General features: G+C 36.3%; 1 long non-coding RNA gene across 1 annotated transcript; it reads left to right on the plus strand.

Moving 5' to 3' along the window:
- Positions 1–3,247: 3,247 nt before the first annotated feature.
- LOC127075967 (uncharacterized) lies at positions 3,248–4,316 on the plus strand. The gene is made up of 2 exons (XR_007786728.1): positions 3,248–3,570; positions 3,704–4,316. It is a non-coding gene; the product is annotated as an uncharacterized LOC127075967 (long non-coding RNA).
- Positions 4,317–17,738: the final 13,422 nt, after the last annotated feature.

Genomic DNA, 17,738 nt, shown 5'->3' on the forward strand with positions numbered 1-17,738 from the left:
GCGTGAATTTTCAATTATTTTTTGCATCGTTATATAATCGGGATGACCTAACCGGTCATACTAAATTAGAAATTTATCATTATTTGTAAACTTCTGGTTTACAGTTGTATCTGCTTTAGTTGTACTAATATAAGTGTAGTACAAGCCATATGATAAAACTGATAGCTTTTCCATTACACATTTTGTGTCCAAATTGTGTTTTGTAATACAAAGATATTCATTCAATCCCTCTATCATCTCATGTTTCAATATGGTATCCATTTAGGCAAATATCTTTGAAACTTAATAAATTTCTATGAGACTTGGGGGAATATAATGCATTATCAATGTGCAATATAGTTCCTCCATGTAACAACATATTGGCTCTCCAGAGCCTTCGATTCTTTTCGAGGTGCCATATATAGTACTGACATCAGTCTTTTGACTCACTAAATTATAGAAATACCTTTTATTCTTGAGAATCATGTGGGTTGTTGCACTGTTAGCAAGACACATATCTTCATTGCTGGTGCTAGTGTCCATATTCATTTTAAAAGCAATAATAATTTTTAACAATAAGTTGTAAGCGAACTTTAAAAACACATGTCATTTAAAGAATAAATTATCCAAATAAACAAGTAGAAAACACACTTTATTATTATTAGAAAATAAAACTCAACATCCATAAACACTTATTTATTAACGAAAAAAGAGATTTCCATAAATTTTATTTCTTGACACTTCCATCTCCAATTTGGTGATTAATTTTCCCACCTGGATCAACAGAGAAGTCACCAATATCTAAATGGGTAACATCCATATTACCATAATTTGGATCATCATCTTTATTAGCAAAGTGAGTCTCAATCCTTACCCTTTTATTTTTCAATGATTTTTTATAAAGATCAATAAGGTGTTCTGGAGTACGATAAATGTGACTCCAATGACATTTTCCTCAACAACAATAGTAAGTATTTTAATTGGTTTTGCTACTCTGACCCTCTTTTTCATTCTTTTCAACATTTTTCCACTTCTGGTGGAAATATGTGTTCGTACGATTACCATTGCGACCACGATCAAAACCAAGACCATGAGCATAATTACGACCACGATCACAACCACGGGTTTTCAGACAGTGATCGTGTCTTGACACATTCACTTCTGGGAATGGAGTTGATCTAGTGGGACGAGCCTCGTGATTTTCATCAATAGTTCATTATTTTTCTGAGCCACAAGAAGATAAGATATTAGGTCAGAATATTTATTAAATCCCTTTTCTCGATATTGTTGTTGCAGGAGCACATTCGATGCATAAAAAGTGGAAAATGTTTTTTCTAACATATCTTCATCAGTTACTTTTTCTCCATATAATGTCAGCTTTGAAGTTATTCTAAACATTGCAGAATTATAATCACTTACACTTTTAAAATCCGGCAAACATAAATGCATCAAATCATATCAAACTTTTGGTAGGATAGCCGTCTTTTGATGATCATATATATCTTTCAAAAAATTTCACAGGACATGTGAGTCAGTTACGGTAAGATATTCATTTTTAAGATCCTCATAAAGGAGACAACGAAGGAATATTATTGTTTTTTTCCTTTTGATGATCAGATGATTTATTTCCTTCTTTAATAGTATCGTCGTGACCTTTTGCGTTTAAATGAGTTTTAACGTCTAGAGCCCATGTCAAATAGTTTTTTCCTGAAATATCAAGAGCCCTAAAATCCATATTTGTAATATTTGACATACTTGGTTCTATCATAAAAAATAAAAATTAGATAAAATATTAAGTATTAAATATTATAATGAGATAATTATCATAAAGACAATATTAAATATTAATATTTAAAATAACATTTTTGTAAATTCCAATATTTAAAATAACACAGTAGTAAACTGAATTGTTACATTAGTCTTGAAATTATCTACTTACAAAAATACCAAATTAGTGATAAAATACATCTTGCATTTTCTTTTAATTGTTATGAAATCTAAATTGCTAACTCAATCAAAATCATGAAATAATAGTATTTCAAACAAATTTCAATCTCTTGACACAATAATAAATATAAGAAATAATAAATTCAGGTATTTTAAAAATAACAACTAATAATCTAGAGTGTTTACTTTAACAAAAAATATTCTCAACTTCCTTCCTTATAAGAAACAAAAAATTTCTTGCTCCATCTTAAACGAAAAATAGCAAATAGAGCGTTACAAGCTTTTCAGGAACTATACAACGTTATTTTACTATCCTTCTGGGATGTTATGCTTTATAAGTTCTTCAGAAACTATATAAATGATTTGTTACAAACAATGATCTAAAAATTATAATCATCCTTCTGGGATGCGTTAAAATTATTTGTGTCATTCTTCTGGAATGACAATCTTTTGACAACTTTTTAAAATTACAAAAAGTCATCAATAATAGTATACTTTTCTAATGTTAAATAATTAATATCACATACTCAACTATTTTTTCTTATTTCCATTATTCTAAATAAATGATGATTCATGATTAATTTGAGATGGAAGCAAAAGAATCATACCTTAGAGCTCTGTGTTGATGACGTATTATAAAACTAAATAAAATAATATAGAGATCAAAAATAGGAAGAGAAGAGAGAAAGTAATTATATTATCTTCTTCAAAAGTATATTTTACATTACAATATGGACATTATTTATAGGATCTAAGGGAGATGGAAAATCACAACTATTTATAATAGGGAATAGGAAGATGAAAAGAAGAATAAGGATGGACATCCACTTTTATCTTTATTCCTAACATAATTAATTTTGTAAAAAAATATTTAAGCCAACATTGAATTAAAATTAATAATTAATTCTATAAAAACAAAAAACAAAAAATTATTCCAGTTATTCACACATCATCAAAAAAAAAATTATCCTAATAATTAGTGATATGTATGCAAAATTGAAGGAGGACCAACAAAATCTCAAGTAATGTAAAGTTGAGGACCAAAAAACTAGTTTTTAAACTGGAGGGAATAAAAGTTAAAAATTATTAAACTAAGGGGATCAAAAGTGCATTTAAGCCTAACATTTTTGTGTTATCTACCATATAAGAAAATAATATGGTTAGAAAATTCTTTTCTACCCTTTCCTCTTCATCTAGCACGTCATCATTTTGGGGTTAATTTTTGCCTAAAACAATTTTTTCGCAACTAAGTTTGTACAATGATTCAAACCTAACTTGATTCCTCTTTTCAAAATAACTTTTCGCCAAACTTTCTCTCTACTTCAACTATTATTTAACCAAAATTTATTTATGGTTTCAAACAAATGCTTTTCATCACCTTCTACATTTTGGAAAAAGAAAACGTCTAATCACTCTCCCTCTACAAACTCTTTTGCCACCTAACTAACTTTCTCTTTTAATCAACCTTCTTCCATCACATCATTCATCTGTCTTTTCTCTCAAACCCCTCCCAACACTTTTTTTCTCCCATATACACCATTTACCAATCTTCCCTTTAATACTCCAATTTTTACAAAAAACTTTATTTCGTTTTCCTCTTTCAACCTTACTTTGTTTGCGATTATCATGGTCAGACCCTTTGAGGTAACTAAATTTCTCCCTATTATGCTTATGTTTCATGTTGATCTAAGCTTTTATCTATCGTGCTAATGTTTTCTTGTTGATGCAACCTTTAAAAGTCACTCAAGTTTAATATGGTTTATGTTTTTCTTTTTAGGTTACACAAGTATTTATTTGAAAATGAACTTATGATATTTGTTCATCCACATCATTTTTGGGTTTCATTGTTCTTCATATTCGATTAATAACTTTAGACCTAGATATACAAACATCATAGAAAATTGGTCCAAATCTACACAAATGAGAAAATAGATCTAGATCATAGATTAAAACGAGTGACAAGAATCACGCACAACTCATTCAATAATTATGAATTTTTCTTCTTGGTAACTCTTTTCAAATTTTCTTCTTCCCGACGATCCCTCAATCATGAATACCGACGAGCTCCTCGATATTCAACTTGAAAAACTGCAGTTTCCTTGTAAAACCTTTGATTTGAAAACGAGTTCTTTAATTTAACATGCAATTTCCAATTTTATCCTTTTTAGAATTTTTGTTAATTTTTTTTCTGGTTTTGTTTGTGTGAATTAGTTGAATTCAGGAAGTAAATCTCATGCTCTATATAGTTGTCTAACAACACCGACAACTATGTTGCTTTTAAGGTTGTTTTTATCCTTTGTTTTTATTTTGTGTCAATTTTAATTCATGTTTTTGATTTAGTGTATGTGTTGAAAGTGGGTTATGAAGGTATTAGTCTATATTTTGGTATATATTTGAGATTTTTTTTTAAATTTGATAGAATAAAATATATTTTTCTATCTCTATTTCCATTATGTTCTTAACTAAAAGTTTGATATTATGTTGCATCTATTATTTTAGTAAACATCTCCTTTTTCACCATGACAAAGATTAATCTTGAAATTGAAACCGAGATGCCACTGGAAGCAGTTCTGCCTATTTCAACCGATGTAAGCTTCATTTCTAATAGTTTTTCAAAGTATAAACTAAGAGTCGATCATCTAATTTATCAAGATCATGTTGAGGATAACCATAATCCTTCTTTGAAAGATATTGTTGAACGAGAAGCTTCCAATTTATCAGACTGGAGCAAGTGTATCTTTGTGGGTGACCTTGCCAATAAATTTGATAAGAACTTCATTGGAACAAGATTTGTTCATACCCTTAAAAGGTTTTGATGATAATAATCTATTTAGACAACAATAAGGTTTTCTAATACTTGTTCAAGTATGCAAGTTATGAAGTCAAACTATATCAAGGTTCGAAGCATATCAAAAGACTCAGTTCCACAAAGAAGTTACTCAGATTCTAATTGATCAAAATCTATAGTAATTCTTCAACATTTGAAGGCATCAGACTCTGAAGGTTCAGAATCTGGTTTCGACCCAACTTTTGATGACAACTAAGATTCTAAAAGGTGGAAGGGAATCCAATTCGTACGTTGTACTAAGGTAGTCTTGTCTTATCAAAGCCCCAAAAGCAACGGAATTTAAAATTTCTCCATTAGTGATCCTTACGAATGGGCATGATCAGTGATAGAATCGTTACCTCTTGTGGCGATTGTAACCTTTGATGCAGATCTACGGAGCGATCACGAACGTTGAATGATGACAACGCCTCTACTCAGTCCACACAAACGGATTCCTTCAATCTCAGTGCTAACTGCTATCAATGAAGGCTTTAAGAGAGAGAGAGAGAGAGAGAGAGAGAGAGACGAAATTACAACTGCATAAATGCTTCTACATAAGGGTTCTATTTATAGAACCACTTGTGTGGGCTGCAAGCTAAAAAGCCCACTCAAGTGTATGTGGCCCAAATCTTATAATATGTCAAAATCACTTAAGCGCGTGGTACCTTACCATATTTCGTATTCTACTTAAGTACACTGTACCTTACGATGTTCTACAATTCACTTAAGGGCACCATACATTACGGTATTCCTTAGTGTAGCACCTCAAATTTGCACCTCCCATTTTGTACATTCATTTTCATATGAGGTCATTAACATAACATAGTCCACTGCATAACATTGCATTGTCCTTTGCCCAAGTGCAAGTCATCAGACAAGATTAGGTCAAGATGACCAGGAGAATCAGTCAATCAAGCAAGCAAGTGCATTTCTCAAGGAAGCAAAGCCCTAGGGTTGGTTCAACATGTTCACATGACCTAGGGGTCATTTTGAAGTGGTTTGGTCAAAGATTGGGTGCTCAGAAGTCATCAGTCATTGTTCAATCCACCAGAAACCCTAGAAAGTCAACTGTGGTCAACTGTGCCTGAAATCAAGGATTTGAAGGTGAGAGATGGTTTGAAAGGCCTCATTCATGTCCATACAAGTCTCATTTGACATTTCAAAGATCAAGATTGAAGAATTTGAGGTCAGATGAAAAATTGCCAAAAATAGTAAATGACCTGTAATTGGAAATTGCCAAAAATAGAAAGTTTTTCTCCTCAAATTTACATCATCATACAAGCTTCAAATGGAATTTTGTCCAACATGAAAGTTGAAGATCTTGCTCTCACCTTTCCAAAAAGTCCAAGAACATCCATTTCGCATTTGTGGTTGGCAAGTTATGATCAAATCATTATCAAGAAAAGTTGAACTTCAATGAGGCATAACTCTTGAACCATTTGGCCAAATTGAGTGAGGTTTTTTGCTACAAGTCACATTTGACCTGTTCTATCCAAATCCTTCATCACATTTCATCAAAAGTCATCACATCAAAATGGAATTTTTTTAGTGACTTGAATTTAAAAAGGGAGAGTTAAAAAAGTGACTTTCAAAATAAGCATTTTCTACACTTTCTATCAATTGCATTTGATTAAAAATGATATTTGGAGTATGCTTAAGCCCATTTTCGTGTACTGTAGCATGCACCCCATGCACATGAGGGTGAATTAGCAATTGCACACAAACACTCATTTTCATTAACCATTGCATTTTGCTTAATCATAATTAACAAGGTGGATTAGTAGCACATATAAAATCATAATTCTAACAGAAAACACATCAGCATTTTCATTTTCTACTCAGATCTAGATCGATTTCCATTCTTGCTATCAACTTTTTCTTTTCATTTTTTCTGCAAAATCTTCATAAACTGGCATTGATCTTCATTGCTCAAGCATACACGAGCCTTTTGGAAGTGATTTGTGGCCGAGAATCACAACTGTTGAACTGTTTTCAAGCACTGTTACATTGAACATCATCCATGGCAGTCGGACTTTTGAGCTGGATCTGAAGCGATTGAACATCCAACACTCTTCCATTCATCAACTTGAGCACCATTGAGCTTCTGTTTGCACATTCCAAGCCTTGAAAACTGCGATTTCACAGCTGCATTTGCATAAAGGTCAGATTTCGAAATCCACCATTCGTGAAATTGTGCTATGTGTTTGATAGATCCTGCATCCATGAGTACACTGAACTTTATAGTTTTGATTTTCATTGAATATTAAGAGAGATATGCTGAATGTAAATTTGGTTGTTGAATGTTATTCTGCTCGATTCGTGTTTGATAGTTCGAATTAGGACAAATCGTTGTTGTATTGTTGTTGTGCATGATGAGACGAACACAATGGTGTATCCATTTCCAATTTCTGAAAAAAAGTTCATGTGGTGATGAACATGTTGAAGATGACCAAGAACCCCAGAGAACACGTTTCCAGATCGTGTTTGATTCACCTTGCCTGGCTTTTGCATGTTTTTTCTATTTTTTTCCCATGAGACCAATCAGGGCGCGCCACACACTTAAGTGAAACGCAGCGTTTCACTTAAGTGGCGCCTGAATTACCAAATTGCCATTATGTCCAAATAATTCCATTTAATTCATTTTCGTTTTCAATTTTTATTTCATTTTATATGCTGATCTTAGAAAAATCATAAGTCCTTCAATATTGGTCCAAATAAGATGGGATTTTTTGCACTTTGTTCCTCATGATCTCTAGTATTTTATGGTGATTTTTCCAGAATTTGTGCACGTGTGGATTTTTAAGTTGCCTAGGGTTTGTGCATGTGTGTCCAATTTGTGTATGCCTTGCCATTTTGCTTGTGAAATGGTGATGCTTAATCCAATGAGGCTGAATATTTTTGTGCTTAAACTAGACATGTTCATGGTCATTTTGGTATGAAGTTTGGGATTTTATCATTCCTGGTTGATGAGATATGATCTTTTGAATAGAGGTGTGACAATTTGTGTCACACCATTCTTGTCCAATTTGATGATTTTTGTTACCATGCCATATGAACTCAAAATAATCTGGATTTTTGCATGTTGATACTTATGAATGTTGAGCATGCTTGTGATTTTTCCTGGAAGTTTTGAATGCATTTCCTATTTGTTGGATAATTTCTCCCCTGTTTGACCAAATGTGGACTTTTTGTGGGTCATGATTTTATTTGATTTGTGAAATTCTTGTGGTTTATTGGATGGACTCGAAATTTGGCATGTGTATTGTAGACATCTTGAAGTTTGCCATGACTTTGGTTTCATTCATTTATCTTATGCCAATTCTGTTTTATGATTGCTTGAAGTTGATGCATGTTTTGATGCCTTGTATGAGCTTGTTTGAACTTGTGTTGACTTGATGAATTTCATAGACTTGCTTCCCTTGGTCCAAATGAGTTTAAATTTGGTGTGTATACCATGTTATGAGTTCTGTTTGATCATGAATTTTTTGGTGATTTATTGAAATGTTTGTGAGGTGATTTGAGTTGGATCTTTCTGTTTGGTCCTTTGAGGTTCTAAATTGCATGTTTTGTACTCTTTGCCTCATGAAATGATAATGGTTGATGATATGAATGTGGAACCACTTGGGTTTGATTTTTATTTGTTTGATATTGACTTTGGATAAGTTTCATGTTCTTTTTTGGTTTTTTGCTATCATTTTGACCCTAGTCTTGTACTAGTGGTTTGTGCTCTCACATTTGAGCTTTGTTTCAGGTCAAAGGGCACAATTGCCATGTTTAATGATGCTTACTCAATTGGAGTTGACCTATTGATTGTTGATGACTAACTTTGGTTTATTTTGTAGGGTTTGAGACTTGTACCTTGTGCCTTATGGCTTGCACCTTTGTGCATTGACTGTTGTTTGCTTGTGTACAGTTGTACAGTTAACTGTTGACCTTTGCTGTTTGATTTCTGTTTGAGTTGAGTACTGATTATCTTGGATTGTTTTCAGGTACTTTAGTTGCTATAGTTCCCTTGTGAACTTGCTTTGCTTTGCTTGATAGCTTAAGCACTGAGGTATAACATCTCTTCTCCATGTAGTCTGGAAGACCTGGCCTGCTACTTGGCCAGGCACCTGTCTGAAGTCCTCCTTAAGAGGCAATGTTTGTGTTTGTTTACTTTTGTCCTTGCACATATCCAAAGACCTCCTAAGTGAAGAGGCATTGGCAGATACCAGGGATGTGCAATCCATCCCCTGCTATTCTGTGTGTCATCTGCTTTGCTCACACCACTGTGTTGATGCATTGCAGATACTAACCCAAGATCATTGTACATTGTGTTAGTCATATGTGTAGAAGGGTTCCCACCTTTTGAACCCACACATTTTTGTCTTAAGCTCTCCCAGGCCAGGGATAAGAGCTGTGAAGTCTCATCTTCACTTCCCATTCATCTGCTTCACCCTAACTCTCAATGTTAGGGTTAAGAGCTAACATTACCCTGTTACAGTGGTTTGTTTGTCGAGGTTGACATGACCCCTCGACTAAAACCTAACCTTGATTGAGCCAACTGATTGCATATAGTGTGTGCTATTTGTGCTTGTGTGTTTATTTTAGCTTGCTTCCTGTGCAAGTTAGGGTTAGTTTGGCTTGCTTCCTGTGCAAGTCATGTTTAGGATAGCTTGCTCCCTGTGCAAGTTAGCTAGAAACCTTAACTTAGGGATGATTTGCATGATAACATCTAGGCTCGAGTCGTAGTCTCCCTAGTTGTGTCTCCCTCTGTTATCTGGTTAGGCTAGTCCTTTGTCCCTGCGTAGGGGGACTACGTCGCCCTGATCCTCATACCAGATGAGGTACGTAGGCAGGAGATGAGCTGATCTCTCCGGGCGCCCTTTTTGTTTTGTCTTTGTGTGTGTTAGGAGATGGATGTAACCCCATCGATTGGCATTCCGTATCCTATTGTCTTGTTGTGTGCTTGGAGTCCGGTATAAGTCCATCAAGTGGCATTTGGTTTTCAGTGTGGGTGTGTTTTGGTTCGGAGTCTGATGTAAGTCCAGCGATTGGCATTCGGATTCCATGTTTGCCTGTTTGTGTGGAGTTTGACGTAAGTCCAGCGATTGGCAGTCGATTTCCCGTGTATGTTTGTTTGGCGTGTGTTAGCCGAGCTACGGATGCTCTGATTCTTCTTAGTCCAAGAAGATACGTATGCATAGGATGCGACATCATAGCGAGCATGTTTTTCCCCAGTCCGAACTACTTAGACTCTGATGTCTATGTTTGATAGACTAAGTAGGCCCAGGATGCGATATCCTGCCGAGTCAGTCTTGTTTGTTTTCTTGTGTCTCTTTCAGCCTATGTAGATGTTTGTTTGTGAGCAGTGTTTAGCAACCATTTTCCTTCCTTTTGTGCGTGGATCCCGTCGAGTACGACGGATGCGTAGGGGTGCTAATACCTTCCCTTCGCATAACCGACTCCCGATCCCATTCTCTTTGGTCGCGAGACCATGTCTTTTCCAGGTTTACTCTGAGCGTTTCCTTTCCCTCTTTTGGGATAAATAACGCACGGTGGCGGCTCTGTTGTTCTTGTTTCCCGCCGGTTTTTCGCGTAATGCGACACTTAGTTACTCTATCTCTCATCAATCCGTCCTTTTGTGTGTGACCCTGTAGGTTTTCGCGGCATTGACAATTATATCAAATCACGTATTTAACATAATAAATAGTGAGTGGTATCTAGCAACACATCACTGCTACCCAAGACACGAAAATTTCATGTGATCTGACAAATCCTTTTGTGATAACACTTATGTGTACAATTACCGTTTTGCCCTTATGTCTATATTGAACACAAGGCATAGACCGTGTCATCCTTGTCCAGTTCAATATTGGGCCCATAGACATTTATCCTGTTACGCAGGATGGGAAAATTTCATCTAGGTCACTCATGTCCCTTAGCATGCTTCGTGGAGTACCCATCAACTGCCTTTATGGTCATCCAGTTACGGACAATGTTTGATCAGCAATAAGGCACTCGACTCTACATCTAGGGTCCATAATGGTTTCAGGTCGAAGGGTGGCATACACTATTATCACCATGAGAATAACTTATGACACTTTGCATAACATTCTATATAGTATTCTTATAGAGGGTCTATCCAGTATAAATATTACTCTTAATATTCATACCTATGTTTAAGACTTGATAACTCCTTATCCATGATCCATGAGATGTGATCATCAGTCTATATACATAATAGTCTTAATACTTTAATGTTATCCCACTTCACAATAAATCTCGATTATGGATACTTTAAGAATAATGTCCTTATGTTTAATGTGATCTCATGATTAAGTCACACTTGATACATTAAACGGACTATCTATTCTATGGACTTTATTAGACAAACATAATAAAGAAAAAGCCTTTTATTATTAATAAATAATTTGATACAAGTACCAAAAGTATTGGCCTCTAGGGCTTACACCAACAATCTCCTATTAGCACTAGAGCCAATCAGGCATACCCCTAATGCCCATAAATCTAGTATGGCCATCATGCTTCTGCTGCGCAAGAGGCTTTGTCAGTGGGTCAGCAATATTGTCAAGTGTAGGTACTCAGCATATTTTCACATAACCTCTATCTATTATCTCTCGAATGAGGTGATAACGCATAAGTATGTGTTTGAATCGTTGGTGAGATCTAGGTTTCTTAGCTTGTGCGATAGCACCATTGTTATCACAATAGAGACCAATGGGATCCACAATACTAGGAACTATGCCAAGTTCACTAATGAACTTTTTGATCTGAACAGCTTCCTTTGCTTCACTTGAGGCAGCAATATACTCGGCCTCGGTTGTAGAATCAGTAACTGTGTCTTGCTTTGAACTTTTCCAACTTACAACGCCACCGTTTAAGCAAAACACATAACCAGATTGTGATCTAAAGTCATCCTTATCTGTCTGGAAGCTAGCATCGGTGTATCCAATTATAGCCAGCTCTTCCTGGCCTCCATATATCAAGAATGAGTCCTTAGTCCTTCTCAAATACTTAAGGATATTCTTGACAGCTACCCAATGAGCATTACCAGGATTAGATTGGTACCTACTCGTTGCACTCAAAGCATACGAGACATCTGGTCGAGTACATAACATGGTATACATGATAGATCCTATTGCAGATGTATATGTGTAACACCTCAAAATTTGCCCTCCTCTCTTGGGACTAGCATATCATATTGCATATCATTTTTTAGGTCATTAGGCATTGCATATTGCATATCATGTGGTCACATTGTGCAAGTCATCCTCTTAAGTCTTGGTCAGAAGAAAGGAGGTCATGTGCAAGCTAGGGTTTCATTGGACTGGTCATCAATCATCTGAGGATGTGGAGGTCCAATTTAGGGTTTTGTGATTCTCAAAGGATATTGGTCTTCATCTTGATTACAATGATTCATCATCATCATCATGGTTTGACATCATCAAGTGTTGAAGCAGATTCCTTGAGATTAGGGTTTTGACCACTGGTCAACCCTAATCAGTTGCATTGGGCCAATCAGGGCATGGCTAGGAGATGGGGTCTATGATGGATATGGGGATCATTTCATGGTTATATGGAGCTTATTGAGGCTAGGGTTTCACCCTTGGGCCATTTCATCAGAGGATTGGGGCTCAGTTGGATCAATGCATTGCCAGATTCATCTATCAATTGAAAAAGTCAACTGTGGTCAACTGTGCTTGATTTTTTTGGATTTGGAGGTGGGATTGAGTTGGATACACTTCATTCATGTTGAAACAAGTTTTATTTTACATGTCAAAGCTCAAGAATGGAGAAAATAAAGTCAGAACAAAAATTGCCAAAAATAGAAAGTGACTTGTAATGGAAGTTTCCTAAAATGGAAAGTTTTTGACCTCAAAATTACATGTCCAAGGAAGCTTCAAATGAAAATTTGTTCAACATGAAAGTTGTAGATCTTGGTCTCACCTTTCCAAAAAGTCCAAGAACTTGAATTTCCCATGTATGGTTGGCAAGTTATGGTCCATTCAATTTCAAAAATGACCCATAATTAAAGTGGCATAACTTCCACATGGAGTGTCCAAATGGGATGATCTTTTTATGTGCAAACTCCATTTGACATGTACTTTCATGGTGCATAATTGGAATTCATCAAAAATGGTCAATGCAAAAGGTCATTTTTCAAGTGCACAGTTAAAGATCCAAGGGCAAAATGGTCCAAGTTGAGAAATAATGAGAATTTTGGAATGGGGATTTTTGCAACACCTCACAAATGACAATTAGAGATGGTTTGAATGGTCATAAACATTCAAGGTGCAATATTTGAACAATTCATTTTTGAACTTGCACTTGAAAATGCATAAAGTGCCATGACATGGTGAAAATGAGAATTACAAGTCCAATGACCATGAGACCAATGCCAACTCATCATAACTGATATTTGGAGAGTGTGTGAGCTGTCATACAGCTGTCACAGGGCCTATGTGAAAAGACATATTTGCCCTTGCTTAGTAAAGTCACATTTTGCTAATCACATTGCATTTTGCTAATTCATGATTAAGGATGTGATTAAATGGAAGTATAAATACTTAATCATAACTAACTCTTGATCATAATCACATTTCACAAGAAATTCAACAAACTTTTCCCTCCAAATTCTCCAAAAGCTCAAGAACATTCAAGAACAAAATTGAGCAAAACTCCTTCAATTCTTCATCAATTCGTGTGATTCTTTTTGCTGCCTTCTCCAATCATCTCCTTCTTCAACTGTTTTGGAAAAGCATCATCAAAATCCTCACGAATCTCCACTGTTCAAAGTGTGTGCATCCATGGCATTTTGCAAATTCTTCCACTAGAAGCAACTTCAAGCTAACCTAAGTGTTCTAAGCACCTTCCCTAGCATCATACTCCATCTGTTTTGGATCATCACGCGCCAAGAACACAAGAACCAACGCTGCCATCTCAAGGTACATGAAATTCGAATCTCATGATTCTTTGAAAGTCCATAGGCGTTTTGAAGTTCGTTCCATGTAGATAATCATGCTGCAATTAGTTTTTGGATTGGTGAACCATAGGACGAGTTATTGTGATTTTTAGTCTTGATGTCAAAACCTAAAATGATCGATCCGTGCGTTATGTTAGGAATTAGGTGAAATTGATCACATATTTGGAATCCTCACGCTCAGACCTTTCCAATGGATATCCATTTGTGTATTTTGGTTGAGAAATGAGCGAAACCGCATTGGAAGGTGATGAACTTGTTTGAGCGCGTGAAGATGAAGCGAAAATCTGGAAATTATGCTGTTTCGATCCATTGTTTTCGCATGCCAAATTCGAATTCTGTTTCCCTCCAAGCTGAGCCAATCAGCGTGTGACAACGCATTAAATGGCTGCACAGTCGTTTTGGTCCTTGGCACGGTATTTACAACAATGCCACTGAAGCTTAATAATTCCTTTTAATTCATTAAAACATTTCAATAATTATTTCCATAATTCATAAAACTTAGAAAAATCATAAAAAATTAATTATTAATCCAAAATTAGTGAGAGTTTTTTTTATAGATCCCAAATTCTCTCTAGTTTTTTATAGGCATGGTAACATAAGTTGTGCTTGGAGAAAGTTTGACCTTGCCTATTGATCTTTGACTTGTGTGCATATTTTGTATGTTTTGCCATTTTCATCATGAAATGCTCATACTTGTAAAGAAATGATTGAAAATTTTTGTGCTCATTCTGGACATGTTGATGGTGATTTCCATGTAAAGTTTATGATTTTTGGATACCTGATGTTTGAGATATGATTTTTTGAATCTAGGTGTGACAATTTGTGTCACACCTAGCTAGGTCAACTTCATGAATTTATTTGCATGACCTATGATTGTTGGATTGGATTGAAATTTTGCATGAGTGATCATTGAGATGTTAAGATGTCATGTGAATTGTTCTGGATTTTTCTGTGGCATTTTCCATTTGATGGATAATTTTCTTCACTGTATGCTCATTTGGTAACATTGTGTGACACATGTTTGTATATTGTTTGTGAAATTCTCATATGGTTTTGGATGAAGATGAAATTTGGTATGCTGATTGTAGACACATTATAGGACATCATAGTTTTGGTCCCATTCATTTCTTAATTGTTCTCACTGTTTTGTGAATTTTTGAAGTGAATGCATGTGTTGGTGCTATGAATTGGCTTGAATAATTGTGTCTGGATTTCTTGATTTTCATTGACCTAGTTCCTTCTGTCCAATTGAGCTGAAAATTGACATGCTATACCTTGAATATGTCCTGTTTAGGTGTGAATTATTTGAGGAATTTTGGAATTGTTTTGGTATGCTTTTGGTTGAAGTCATTCTGTTTGGACTTTTGGTGTTGTATTTGATCTAGTTTGTGCCAAATTGTGCATGAAATGATAATGGTGAATGGTATGAGCATGGGACCAATTGCATTTGCTTTTGAATTGTTTTAAGTTGATTTTGGATTGGTATTGCTTGCTGTTTAGATTTTTTTTCTCCCTTTTGGACCCTAGGCTTGGCCTAGTGGTCTAGTTTCTCACATTTGGTGTGGATTTTCAGGATGAAATGCACAATGCTTAAGGAGATTGCTTCAAGGCAATTTGAATTGAGTTTGGTTGATGTTTATAAACTAACTTGACTTTGTTTTGTAGGTTGTGAAGCTTGAGCTTGAGCTTATAGCTTGCACTTGTGTGCATTAACTTGTATTGTCTGTATAGATTAACATTTGCTGTTTACTGTTTGTTTGTCTGAGTACTGATGATACTTGATTGATTTCAGGTACATTTAGTCGCTTACAGTTCTTTAAGAACTTGCTTGCTGCTGCTTGGTTTTCAAACCACTTGAGGTAGGACTTCTATTCTTCATGTAGTCTGGAAGACCTGGCCTGTTACTTGGCCAGGCAACTGTCTGAAGTCCTCCTTAAGAGGCGATGTTTATGGTTGTTTACATTTGTGCCAAGCAGGTAAAGACCTCTATGAGGCAATTGGTGGATCAAAGGGATATGCAATCTATCCCCCACTATCCTGTGAGTCGTCCCTCTGCTCACACGGCTGTGTGTTGATGCATTGGGACACAAACCCAAGATCCTGTGCTGTTGCACAATCGAGTCAGAGTCTTTGAGCGTAGAAGGGTCCCTCCATTCTGGACCCACGCTCCTTTGTCTGAAGCTCTCCCTGGTCAGGGATAAGAGCTATGAAGTCTAATCTTCACTCACCTTTCATCTGCTTCACCTTAGCCTCGTAATGGCAAGGTTAAGAGCGAATAATACCCATGTACAGATGACTTGCTTCGGCAGTCAAACCCATTATTTGAGCCTCACTTGACTGGTTATAGTGTGTGCTATGTGAATATTTGCTTGAAATGCTTGTTTTGATCTGTATGCTTGTATGCTTGCTTTATTCCTGGATAGGATTAGCTTGCAGTTGTGCAAGTAGGTAGAAACCTGAACATAGGGTAATGATGCATGACAACACTAGGCTCGAGTCCAGCTCCCTGGTAGTGTGTCTTCCCTTGGTTTCTGGCTATATTTTCTTTCCCTTGAGGGGGAACTACATCGCCCTGATCCTCGTTCCAGACGAGGTATGTAGGCAGGAGACCGTGTGAGGTCTCTCCGGGCACTTTTTTTCTTTTTTGCGTGTGTTTACTTGTTATTTGATTGTGTGTTTGGTTCGGATGCCGACGTAAGTCCAGTGATTGGCGGTCGGGCTCCACGTTTGCCATCTGTTTGTGTGTTTTGTGTTGTTTGGCGTGCGTAAGCCGAACTACGGCAGCTCTGATTCTCGTTCCAGACGAGATACGTAGGCATAGGATGCGACGTCCTATCGAGCTCTCTTCCTCTTAACCCCACCTGTGTTGTCTTCGGTGCGTGTGTGTGTGTGGTGTTTTAGCAACCTTTTCTTTTCTTAGAGCGTGGATCCCGTCGAGTACGACGGACGTGAGGGGTGCTAATACCTTCCCCTTGCGTAACCGACTCCCTTACCCTTTCTCTTTGGTCGCGAGACCATTTCCTTTCCAGGTTTCTCTGAGCGTTTCCTTTCCCTATCTTGGGATAAATAACGCGCAGTGGCGGCTCTGTGTTGTTTTTTGTTTCAGCTCGCCGGTTGTTTTTCGCGGATGCGACAATATGGAATCTTATTCATGCGATCCCTTTCTTCCTTAGTTAAAGGGGATTGTGTTTTTGATATACACAGGCCATGTTGCATAGGTATGAATCCTTTCTTGGAATCATGCATATTAAAGTGTCTCAACACTTTGTCTATGTACGTACTCTGACTTAGGCCAAGCAGTTTTTGTGATCTATCTCCATAGATTTTGATTCCTAATATATAGGTTGCTTCACCTAGGTCCTTCATAGAAAAGCATTTCCCCAACCAAGACTTTACTTGTTGCAGGGTAGGGACATCGTTTCCAATGAGTAATATGTCATCTACATATAATACCAGGAAAACGATCATGCTCCCACTAACCTTATTGTAGACACAAGGCCCATCTTCGTTCTTGATGAATCCATATTGTTTTACTGTTTCATCAAAACGAAGATTCCAACTTCTGGAAGCTTGCTTCAATCCATATATTGATCTTTGTAACTTACATATCTTTTGGGCTTCTTCTAGTATGTCAAATCCATCAGGTTGTGTCATGTACACATCCTCAAGAAGATTCCCATTAAGGAAAGCAGTTTTGACATCCATCTGCCATATTTCATAATCATGATATACAGTGATAGCAAGTAAAATCCGAACAGATTTAAGCATTGTAACTGGTGAAAAGGTTTCATCATAGTCAACCCCATGAATTTGTTTATATCCTTTTGCAACTAGTCTTGCCTTATAAGTATGTACCTTACCATCCATGCCATTCTTCTTTTTGAAGACCCATTTGCATCCTATAGGGTTAACTCCTACAGGAGGCTCTACCAAGGTCCAAACTTGGTTTGTGTACATGGAATCCATTTCAGATTTCATGGCTTCTAGCCACTTCTCAGA

Source organism: Lathyrus oleraceus, chromosome 4 (assembly GCF_024323335.1).
Source record: "Lathyrus oleraceus cultivar Zhongwan6 chromosome 4, CAAS_Psat_ZW6_1.0, whole genome shotgun sequence".
NCBI classification, from domain to species: domain Eukaryota; kingdom Viridiplantae; phylum Streptophyta; class Magnoliopsida; order Fabales; family Fabaceae; genus Lathyrus; species Lathyrus oleraceus.